The 10,628-nt window shown below is 39.0% G+C and overlaps 2 long non-coding RNA genes across 2 annotated transcripts in view; one reads left to right on the top strand and one right to left on the bottom strand.

The window, feature by feature from the left end:
- LOC104942596 (uncharacterized) overlaps nt 1-1,374 on the top strand; it is a 14,770-nt gene extending 13,396 nt beyond the window's left edge. The window contains exon 3 of the long non-coding RNA XR_798027.1: nt 1,112-1,374. This is a non-coding gene — a long non-coding RNA (uncharacterized lncRNA). The remainder of the gene's footprint in view (nt 1-1,111) is intronic.
- LOC104942597 (uncharacterized) lies at nt 1,112-9,332 on the bottom strand. The gene is made up of 3 exons (XR_798028.1): nt 9,322-9,332; nt 4,026-4,036; nt 1,112-1,187 (listed from the first exon to the last, which is right to left on the bottom strand). It is a non-coding gene; the product is annotated as an uncharacterized lncRNA (long non-coding RNA).
- Between the last annotated feature and the right edge of the window lie 1,296 nt (nt 9,333-10,628).

Genomic DNA, 10,628 nt, shown 5'->3' with positions numbered 1-10,628 from the left:
CTACTAATTGACCTAACAGAAAAGTTATTGAAGTCTATTTAAGTTACTGCTTGGCTCGATCCACCAACATCAACAGTTCTCAACTCTATTAACTCCTGAAGACCAGATTCATTAACCTGCGTTTCAATTGAGGACAACTCGCTCTAAATCTGATTAAGCGGATCGCGAAGGATGTTTATATCAGCTAATGGGCTGTGGCGCCCTCAAGCTGTGCAGCTGTTGCAGGGTGCATTCTTACCTTTCAAGCCAGGAGAGGAGGAGCGCAGATTGTCTTTTATGTTGTCCCAATCCAGAAGGGTGGGATCAGTTTATTGAAGAAACAAATTGGGTCCACACTTATAACAGGGTTTGTCTCTCTCGTCTACAGCGATGGAGATGCGATGCTCTGGCTCATTTCAATCTGAAACCTTTGTGTTAGACATTAAAAGTTCTGCGATCCAGGGGCGATCGCCGGTGGCTAACATTCACAAACCTATAGCCCGACACAGGTTGAGAGGCAGCTCCTCAAAATGATTCAATTAGAGATTAACAGTTTTAAACTTTCATCCAACCATCCACTCAGCATTCAACTACACAGAAATGTAAGCAATATTTTAACCAAAGTTTGAAAGAACCTTACGAGCAAAACCCAGCTCTCCAGGGAGAGAGGTATACCAGGGGCCCCCCCCCTCTCTCAGTTTGCTCCCTCTCTGCCAGTGTCTTTATGCTCAAAAACAGGACAGAAAAAGCTAAATACACCTCCTCCATACCCATATTTGTGGAAACTGGGCATGGTCTTTGATGTACAGGACTGGACATGACCATACATATTCTATGGCTATGGCATAAGACACACCTTCCCATGTTTGTGTAAAAAGGTCATGACCTCTAGTGTGCAGGACTGGAAAATATTATTCTCGGCTATGACATAACCACCTTTTTGGGGCCTCAGTCTATTTCTCCTTAAGTCAGGAGCCCCCCTCCCTGTGTACTGCTGTGAGGGAAGAGGGAAGAAACTGTCTCTCTTCTCTTATCAGTGACACCCATACACCATAATAGGCCTCAATCTCAATTAAGCAAACCACTTGTGTTTTGTTTATACTGTAAATATAGAAAATCATAAAATATGAAGCATTTTCATTGTGGGTTATACAAGAATATATGTGATTATATTAACTTTCGTTTTATATTCAACCTAATATGGAGACCTCAACACCGGGTAAACCAACATAGGAGCTATGACCCTGAGTGAAGGTCAGATGGACTGTAGGGTTGTGGTAGTCCACGTTCTCTTCTGGCTCCTTTGTAATGGGTTTCGGCGCAACAATCACATCATCGGTTGTCAAGATCTCCTCAGTTTTGTATGTTAACACATACTTGCCTTTAGGTGAAAGCCATTCCTAAAANGCTTTCTGCTAAATGCATTACAGTGTTACACTTCCCTGCTCAGAATGAAAATGCTAACATGCAGATGATTGGCAGTTTCACTATTCAACATGATCATCTTAGTTTTTTGTGTTTACTTGCTAACACTAAACACAATGTCAAAGGAATGCCATTGATTTTTCTTTGTCTTTCAACATACACGCAAGTTGTGGATTAAATAAATAAGATTTTGACCTGGATGAAAAGTCAGGGGATCATTAGGGATTACCTTTAGTCCACCATGAATATTTGAACCAAATATCAAAGCACTGGCAGATGCTGAGATATTTTAGTGGTTTACTGACCAACAGACAACATTGCTAAAAAATATCAACTCAATTGATCCAATGTATTAATTATGAATATATAATTGTGATTAATTTTAACATTAGCTGTACGTTTACTACATGTTTCAGTGAAAATGACTTTATCACGCCTAATGTATCTCCATGCTTCTGATTTTTTAGGAATGGCTTTCACCTAAAGGCAAGTATGTGTTAACATACAAAACTGAGGAGATCNTTGATCTGGATGAAAAGTCAGGGGATCATTAGGGATTATCTTTAGTCCACCATGAATATGTGAACCAGTTGGTCAGTAAACCACTAAAATATCTGATATTTGGTTCACATATTCATGGTGGACTAAAGATAATCCCTAATGATCCCCTGACTTTTCATCCAGATCAACATGGGTGTATATTGAAAGACGAAGAAAATCAAAGGCATTCATTTGACATTGTGTTTAGTGTTAGCAAGTAAACACAAAAAACTAAGATGATCACGGTGAATAGTGAAACTGCTAATCATCGGCATGTTAGCATTTTCATTCTGAGCAGAGAAGTGTAACACTGTAATGCATTTAGCAGAAAGCACTGCAGTGTCTAAGTACAGCCTCACAGAGACACTAACTTCCCTATGGTGTTTTTAAAGATAAAATACCTTACAGATTATTACACAAACTCTTTTAGTAAACCGAATGCTTGCGGGCATTCTCTGTGACTTTTTCCGTGTAAATGTCCTGAACTAACACAGCAGTTGAGTAAAAAGGAAATTGCAAAATGTATCATTTATGTTTTGTTATTTCCTTAGTAATTTGCATCATTTTGTTTCCAAGTATTTCTTACCATTGTATTGCAAGGTATTTCCACTGTGGTAAAGTTGAAATTGAATTAAATGTCAAGTTAACAACAGACCTCTGGATTACATGTCTTACCTAAAGTAGAGACTGTCCTTAAAACTTTCCTTAAATAAGACACTAATACAAGAATATGGACATTGCATTAGCACCTCACCTGGAGATTGCCTCCGTGTTGTTGAAATAAAGGTTGAAAGAAAGGCGCTGGGGATGGTGTGTGCGACAATGTCTTTATCTTCATTCTGTCACACAAATCCAATAAGATTAGATTGAGTATATTCCATCTAATTGCAACCACTATGCAGAGCACATTGAGGCAATTATGATGGTCTTGAACTTTCCTTTTACCAACATTTGAAAGTGAAGAGGCATTACCTTGCAGTGGGACTGTAGAGTAAAAACAGCATGACTCCAACAGCCACACACAGCGGGACCAGAGATTTGATCAAAATGACTAATGTGTTATCTTGTTCTGAGAAAGTGTTATGAAATAATACAGAATTAGTAAGTCATACTACAGAGATGACTAAGTCTATAAGGGGGCTGGTGAATATTTTGCATTATTCTACAAAGCTATTGATACGGATCTTTGAGACTCAGACTCAAGTTATTCATACAATATACACATAGCGCAATACAGCTAAGAGCAGACTTAACATGTACAATATATCTGAATATCAGTGACAGTCAGTGCTGCAAAACCTTTGTGATACTGAAAGAGTGTCATGTCACCTTCTTCTGCTTCAGTTTTCCAGCATGTCGATGGACTCCATTTACTCCAAATTCCATCATATTCATCATAATTAGTTTGAGATCTCACTTTAANTTTTTGGTGTGAACGCAACTAAATCGTAGTTCTCAGGAACCTTTGTGGGAAAAGTACTTGGTGTGAACGCGCCTATTGTTGTATGACTTGGGTTGAGGTTAGCCTAACCCTAATTTATTATAGTTCAAGTTTTCTTACAGACAAAGGGACCCTAACCATTGGCTCCTCAGGGCACATTTGTATAGTTTCAGATTGAACCATGTCGAAAGAAAGCACAACTGATATTGCGATGATATTTCTGCAATATAACAATAAACCTTTCGTCAGACAGGATCCTGTTTGGGTCAAGATCATCCTTTATGCATTTCCGTTAATACATAACATTTTTTGTGGGTTTTCCTCAAGAATACGAGTTACTGGTGTCTACCTTTCAGATAGGCTTCTCTTTCAGTAGTTATGGAACCAGGATAAAAACTGTTGCATGACGCGTGGATTTGCATCACATGGATTAGGGTTATACAGATTGTAAAGAACTCAATGGTGCTCTAGGAGGAGATTCAGGTGGGGGGGGGGGTTACCTTGGTTGTGATTGGCTAATGGTTACTCAAGTCAAAACATCGTTATGACATCATAAAGTGGCCAAAATCTGATCAGCTCATTTTCAGACAGGTTTTTATAGAAATGGATCAAAAAGAGAGAGAATCTTTGTTGCTGAAACTTTCAGAGTCTCTTTCCACAGAGGGGACACATGTTGATGTAGAAGAGACATGAAGAAGAGGGGACACATGTTGATGTAGAAGAGACATGAAGAAGAGGGGACACATGTTGATGTAGAAGAGACATGAAGAAGAGGGGACACATGGTGATGTAGAAGAGACATGAAGAAGAGGGGACACATGTTGATGTAGAAGNATAGAGTGGCGAAGTCCCTCCACTTCCGGTGGACCTCCATGGGACCTTATATCGGAAAAATAATGTATTGAAGTCAATGGGGAGAGAAAGATTATCTTTAAAAGATAATCTTTCTCTCCCCATTGACTTCAATACATTATTTTTCCGATATAAGGTCCCATGGAGGTCCACCGGAAGTGGAGGGACTTCGCCACTCTATTCACACCAAAAAGCCCCGGGAACTAAATTAGTTCATGAGAACCTTTTTACCCCCTTTTCAGTCCCTGCTAGAGAGCAGGGACTTCCGTGGGAGAAAAAGGTTCCTATGTCTGATTGGCTGGGCAGAATACAAACCACGCCCCGTCAAACTCCCAAAAACTTTTGTGAAGCCGCCATTTTATTATTCTCGCATTGCATTATTAGCATTAGCATTAGCCCAGCGCAGAAACGCAGAGAGACTAACTGATGGCAACATAAAATAAAACATGGGAGCGGTGGAGATGAGGAGGTGTCTGCGTTCTGGCGATTTACTCTGAAGGCTTCAGTAGAAGCTGCTGGGACTCAGCAGTATACCCCGTAAAGTTGTTTGCGGCCTGACAGTAAACCCAAAGCAGAAGAAGAAGAAGAAGAAGTGACGTCAGCGGCTTCACATTTGCCTAATCCACCCCCAGGGACTTATTCCGGTGTGAACGCGATCTGTACTTAGTTCATCAGAACTAAAGAGTTCTGATGAACTAAAGTNCAACACAATCTACCTGCATTGCATTACTCTAAACGTGTAATAACGTGCTTTAACCAGTAGGTGGTTTGGGTTAAAAAGCTGTCAAGTTTACAGTGTTAACAAAATAAAATATACTGTTTCTGGTTTAGTTTACGACGGATATATTTAGTTATTGTTTTGATATTTGTACAAAAACGATTGGAAAAAACCCACAGCAACACAGAAAAGATGGTCTTAACATGACCCAGCGGTCTAGTAGTTAATAAAAAACAATAATATCAAAACAAAATATTACTTCTAACTTTATTGTGAAATTCAAACTGAACGGTAAAAGAATAGTTTCCGGTCTATTCTGAGCCCGATCTCTGTAGATAAATAAAAATAAAGAACTACGAAAGATGTGTAATATATTTAATGCAGCCGAACTATTTATTACAATGCAGCATGTGATGACTTTCAAAGAGTAAAGCAAGCACTGCTGAATAAAGTATGATTTTATCTTTTACGAAACGTTTTTTTTCATATGGAATGTAGTTGGAGGTCAACCAATCATATAGCTTGAAAACTAATCACGGGATTTGTCAAACAGAGCATAAGGTGTAGTCCTAAACGATAGCTGGGGATTCTGGGTAGTGTAGTGTCTTCTGCCATCCTTTACTCCGAAAAAATATTTGTTTCTCCGAATCGAAGGGGAAAAATACAAAAGCATTGCACACAATTTAATTGTAATAATAACAAGGATAATCTGGTGTTTTTTAGTCGATGAGTAGTGCAGATATCACTGTAAAATCAATCGACAGTAAGGGGAATACTTACTTCCGGGTGTACAATTCTCCGTTATCCAATGGGAATGGACGCTCACATTGCCTTTAAGGGCAGCCGACACAAACGAATGCCGTGCTTCCATGCGCGTCAAATCCCGCCGCAGATGGGAATACATTGCAATCAGTTGAAAGCTATTTGCGTCCCTTTATGAAGCTGAAGGAGCCTCGGAGCGTCATAACTGCACCCCACGGGACCCTGACCAAACGTCGCTCCTGGACGATTATGGAGTGAGAGTGTGTTAGTCAGGGAACTCACCAAGTGTCAAAAAACACAACCCTCTCTCTTTTCCTCCATACCCAAATCCCTAAAAACGGGGCTGCAACGGATCTGATACAGACTGATCCAGATTTGAAATATCTCTGACGTCAGAAACAAGGAGCTCCGCCTATATGGGCAACTCTCCACCTATCAGGGGAATGAGAGGTTGGTGGCATGGTAACAGCATGGTAACAGCATGGTAACATGACGCTCGTGCCTCGCCCCCCTCCTTTGCAGGGGGGCGTGGTCAGCTGCAGCTAATTTACCACAGAATCAGCCCTTGCAAAAACAGGGCTGGAATACAGCAAATGAGGCATGGCTAAAATGCATGATCTGTTTGGTATTTTGAAAAAAAACTTCACAGACATGTTTTATATAGGTATGGCCCTACAATATATTATTCAAATATAGCATGATAGGTCCACTTTAACTTTCACAGCATATGTATAAGTCAGGAATGTCTCACAATATTCAAATAAGTACTCTGTACTCAGTTTAACCAAATAAAAAGGAAGGTTTTAGGTAAATTTTTTGACTATGGTAAACAATTTAAATTCAGTTGAAATGTAATAAAATAATGTAAAAGTAAACAGTGGAATGGCCCCAGGCTATATATTATTATAATGTATAGGATTATTAGGCCTATCACTGATGTATTAACATACACAGAGGTGTATGGTGGTAGTGGGATGAGGTTGAGCGAATGTTAAGTACTTAACATGCAGTGTAATTCCTTAATCATATATCATGTGGAACGTAATTTTTTTTACAGTTGCATTTACTGATACACATTATTACAAACCATCACAGATTACAAAGATTTGTTTTCCTTTTTGACCTTTATGTAAATATAATTGTACATTGTGGTATTTCAGCTGTAAATTAATGAAAGAAGAAGCAATTGAGCTTATTATTTGCATGGGAATTCCTCAAACTACTGCTTAGAATACATCACTGTAAGCATTTTCAAGTTTTTCTAACAGTTATTGTATGCCTTTTTTATTCTATGTTATCTAATTATTTGAGATAGAATACTATTGCACAACCTCACATTTTTTATTTGACCAACATTTTTATTTCAACACAGAGACAAGAAATTAGCATGTGTGAAACCCAGAGTGTTAATATAAATGATGTACATGGAATGAATGAAAATGACTACTTGAGTTTAGGTCTCTGGGCTGAGTGTGCAGATGCTGCAGGTGATCACACAGATCTTGCATTTATCACTATCTTTATATAGGAAGAACTGGCTCCTTTTTCTTTTATGTTTCTTGTACATGTGTAAAATATACCCTTATTTCAATGTGTCTCTTTTAGATAAAAAAAACCCCATGAACTCAACAATCAAAAATTAAATTTAGCAGACTTTTTGACTCATCTTTCCTAATGTTTTTCTGTCTGTGTCTTCAGCAGTCACAATATCGACAATGTGGCATTGTGTAAAAAATCGAATGAAGTTGGTATACAAAGAACTCTTCTTTCTGCAAACAGCATGGTTTGTTTAGTGGCTGTTTTAAACAATGATCTTGTGAAAGACTTTTAAACTTAGTTACATTTTCAAGAGAACACAAATGCAAGAAACTAAAACTGAGCTGCTTTTAATGAAAGCAGAACCTTTCAATGGGTCTGTTTTTAAAGTAAACCAGTATAAAACTCAAATGACTGTTATTTCAGAACAGAGGTGATAAATCAAACAGATGTTCGTATTTTTGAAGATGTTACAATGCAGGTACAGAATGATCAAAGTTACACCTTACAGTACTTACAAAATAAATGTTGGAGTGAACTGTAGTAAACAAAGGGGAAAAAAAAAAAAAAAAAATCAGGGAAGAGTTAAACTCTCATAATGTGTTTCAGAAAAAAACCCTTCTATTGTGCCCCATGTTTTCACAAATTATCTTGGTGACTCATGTGTGGGCCGTGGGCCCTGTACACTGCGAGCATTGTCCGGATTTAGGAAAGAATTTCAGTTAATAATTGTGACATTTTGCAAATATATCACAAGGGTCTTCTCTCTTTTTACGACATCTACATTTTTATTGGCTATATGCAAAGCTATTGTGAACTACTCTGGGTTAGAAACTGTTGAAATATGTTCAGTTAGTTCCTTGTGTCGGATAAAACGTGCGTTATTCAATCAAATATGCAAATAACAGCCATCTGCCTTTTTTTTCTTCCAATAATGGTGAGCTGCAAAAGGAACTCTGATAGAATTTAAATAACCATTTTATCTAGGTGTGGTGTCCTTTGGGCGATCGTATCACAAGTTGCTGTTTTGCACAGGCCAGGGAGACTTCCCTTATTGTGCGGGAGACATTAATCATATACACACAGTCATCTTTACACAAACAGAAACACACACACACACCCACACCCACACACACACACACACACACACACACACACACACACACACACACACACACACACACACACACACACATCCCATCTAATCCTCTAATTTTTCTCCCCCCTACAGTCTAAGCTGCCTGTTTTCATTGTAGTCATGGGCCGTGAGTCATCGGGTGCCTGAGCCAAGCTATTTACGCTGGTTCACACTGGCTGACACACCTATAACTGGAAACACCCATTATCACACAACCTCGTATTCAAGAAGAGTGAACTGCCACAAAGTGGTGACAGCCAGAGGGGGATTCAGTTTGTCAAAATGTGCACAGCATATACAAAATATTCAGGACATCTCCCTTGTAGGTGTTTAGTTTAATCCCTATTGCACAATCAACATGTTTGCTCACTCAAAGCTCATTCTCTTATCCTTATCTGCTTTATCTTGATCTTCAGCTCCTGGTGTGGATTGATTGAATATTTAACACAAGTGAATCAATAAGTAATCAAGGCATTTATCTGGATTCATCAGAAAGAGCTCTTAGGTAACAGTAAAAGGGAATGACTAAGGTCATTCTGAGCAGTAAAGAACACACAGCATTGCCAGTGTTTACTGAGGGGTTGTTAAAGAAAGTTGTTGAGCACCATACAGTTTGAACAGGTCTCCTGCTGTTTACTTGTGCCCACATTATACGAGTTGTCTGTCTGGAAGCACCAATTGAAGTAGTTCTTCAAAGGCTCCATCAGCCACACCTTTTTGGCAAAAGGTCAAACGTGAATGAAGCTAAAATAACAAGAACAAAAGCAGGAGGAGCATACTTATCATATTCTTCCTAAACATCTTGACAATATACAGTTGAGTCAATAATAAATATGTCGTTATTCTGCTCATTTTCAGAGTAAGTAGCATTGTAATGTTTTCATTTTATTTAGGAGCATTTTCTACTAAACACCCTTGCAGTCCACAGACGTAAGCAATACCACACTTCATAGAGTTCTTTAGGATCTCTGCTTATCTTGCACATAGTTGGGTTTACTTCTTCACTTTTGTCACAGCATGCACCGATGACAGACACACTCATGCAGGCAAACAAACACTAGGGCTTCTTATTTTTGTGGGAGAACGGCACCCTGTTCTTGAGAGGAAACAAAATCAGCGCTGTCTGGCTCATGGTGGTGTAATGTGGTAATAATAAAGTATGCGGTGAGTGCACATGTACAAGCGTGTGTCTGTGTGCCGCTCCCTGTTCGATCCCTGCAAATCCACGCAGTAACTTACTGTGTGTTTGCTCTACTTGTTACATGTTTGCTATTTCCCCTCACCAAGGACAAGTGTGACATGAGTACGGTACAAGGAGTGGGTGTTTCAAGGACAATAAGGGTTGGTGAGAGTGGTGAAAAGCACACATGGCATCCCATTTGCTAAACTAGGTGGACACTCATGTCCTAAATCGACGATTGCCAGGGGGTACTTAAAGGTGGGGTAGGTAAGTTTGAGAAACCGGCTCGAGATACACTTTTTGTTACATTCCATGGAATGCTCTTAATATCCCGATAGCAATAAATATCTAAAGTGATTTGACAAAAAATCCATACAATTCCATCATATGTGGAAGCCGTAGTACTGTAAAAAGCACGACCAATCCTTTTAGCCGGCCCAGCTAAAATAACTGGATGGCCTACCTGCCTGTCAGCCTTCCATCTGTGCACAAACTTATCTCATTGGTCATGTGCACGTTTGTGTGTGTTGGAGGAGGGGCTCTGTAAGGAAGTGGCAGGTTTTCTCCGGTTTTGTATTTTCTAATTCTAACACACACACCTTAACATCACCCATTGCGATTTTTGAAGTGTGCAAAAACTAGTAAGCAAGCGTAGAGGTCAAAACGCACACACAATCACATGAAGTATACATTTTTGAAATTGCCAAATAGATAAACTGTAAAAATCGTTAAGATAAAAATATTGGATACTTCTTAGATGCAAATATAGCAAAATAGGCCTCACTTTTGCTACTATTACAATATATCCTATAACTGTGTCTTAATTACAACTTTAGTATTCCTTGTAATTCTGGCAGATATTCAACAGCTGGTGACTCTTCTGTTGAAAAAGGCTGTAGCCTATATTCAGAAAAACACACTTTGACACGAGCGTTCCCTCTTCTTTGGTTAAAGCATCTTTAGATCCAGAGAAACACATTTTTGGTTGCTTCAGCTTGCTCACCATTAGCCTTTCTCTTCTCTCACTTGTTGCATTGTCGAGTATTAGAGTAAGCAT

The sequence above is a fragment of the Notothenia coriiceps genome, unplaced genomic scaffold, assembly GCF_000735185.1.
Source record: "Notothenia coriiceps isolate Sejong01 unplaced genomic scaffold, NC01 NC01_scaffold00004796, whole genome shotgun sequence".
Lineage (NCBI taxonomy): Eukaryota > Metazoa > Chordata > Actinopteri > Perciformes > Nototheniidae > Notothenia > Notothenia coriiceps.
This window is presented reverse-complemented; position numbering and strand designations above follow the sequence as displayed.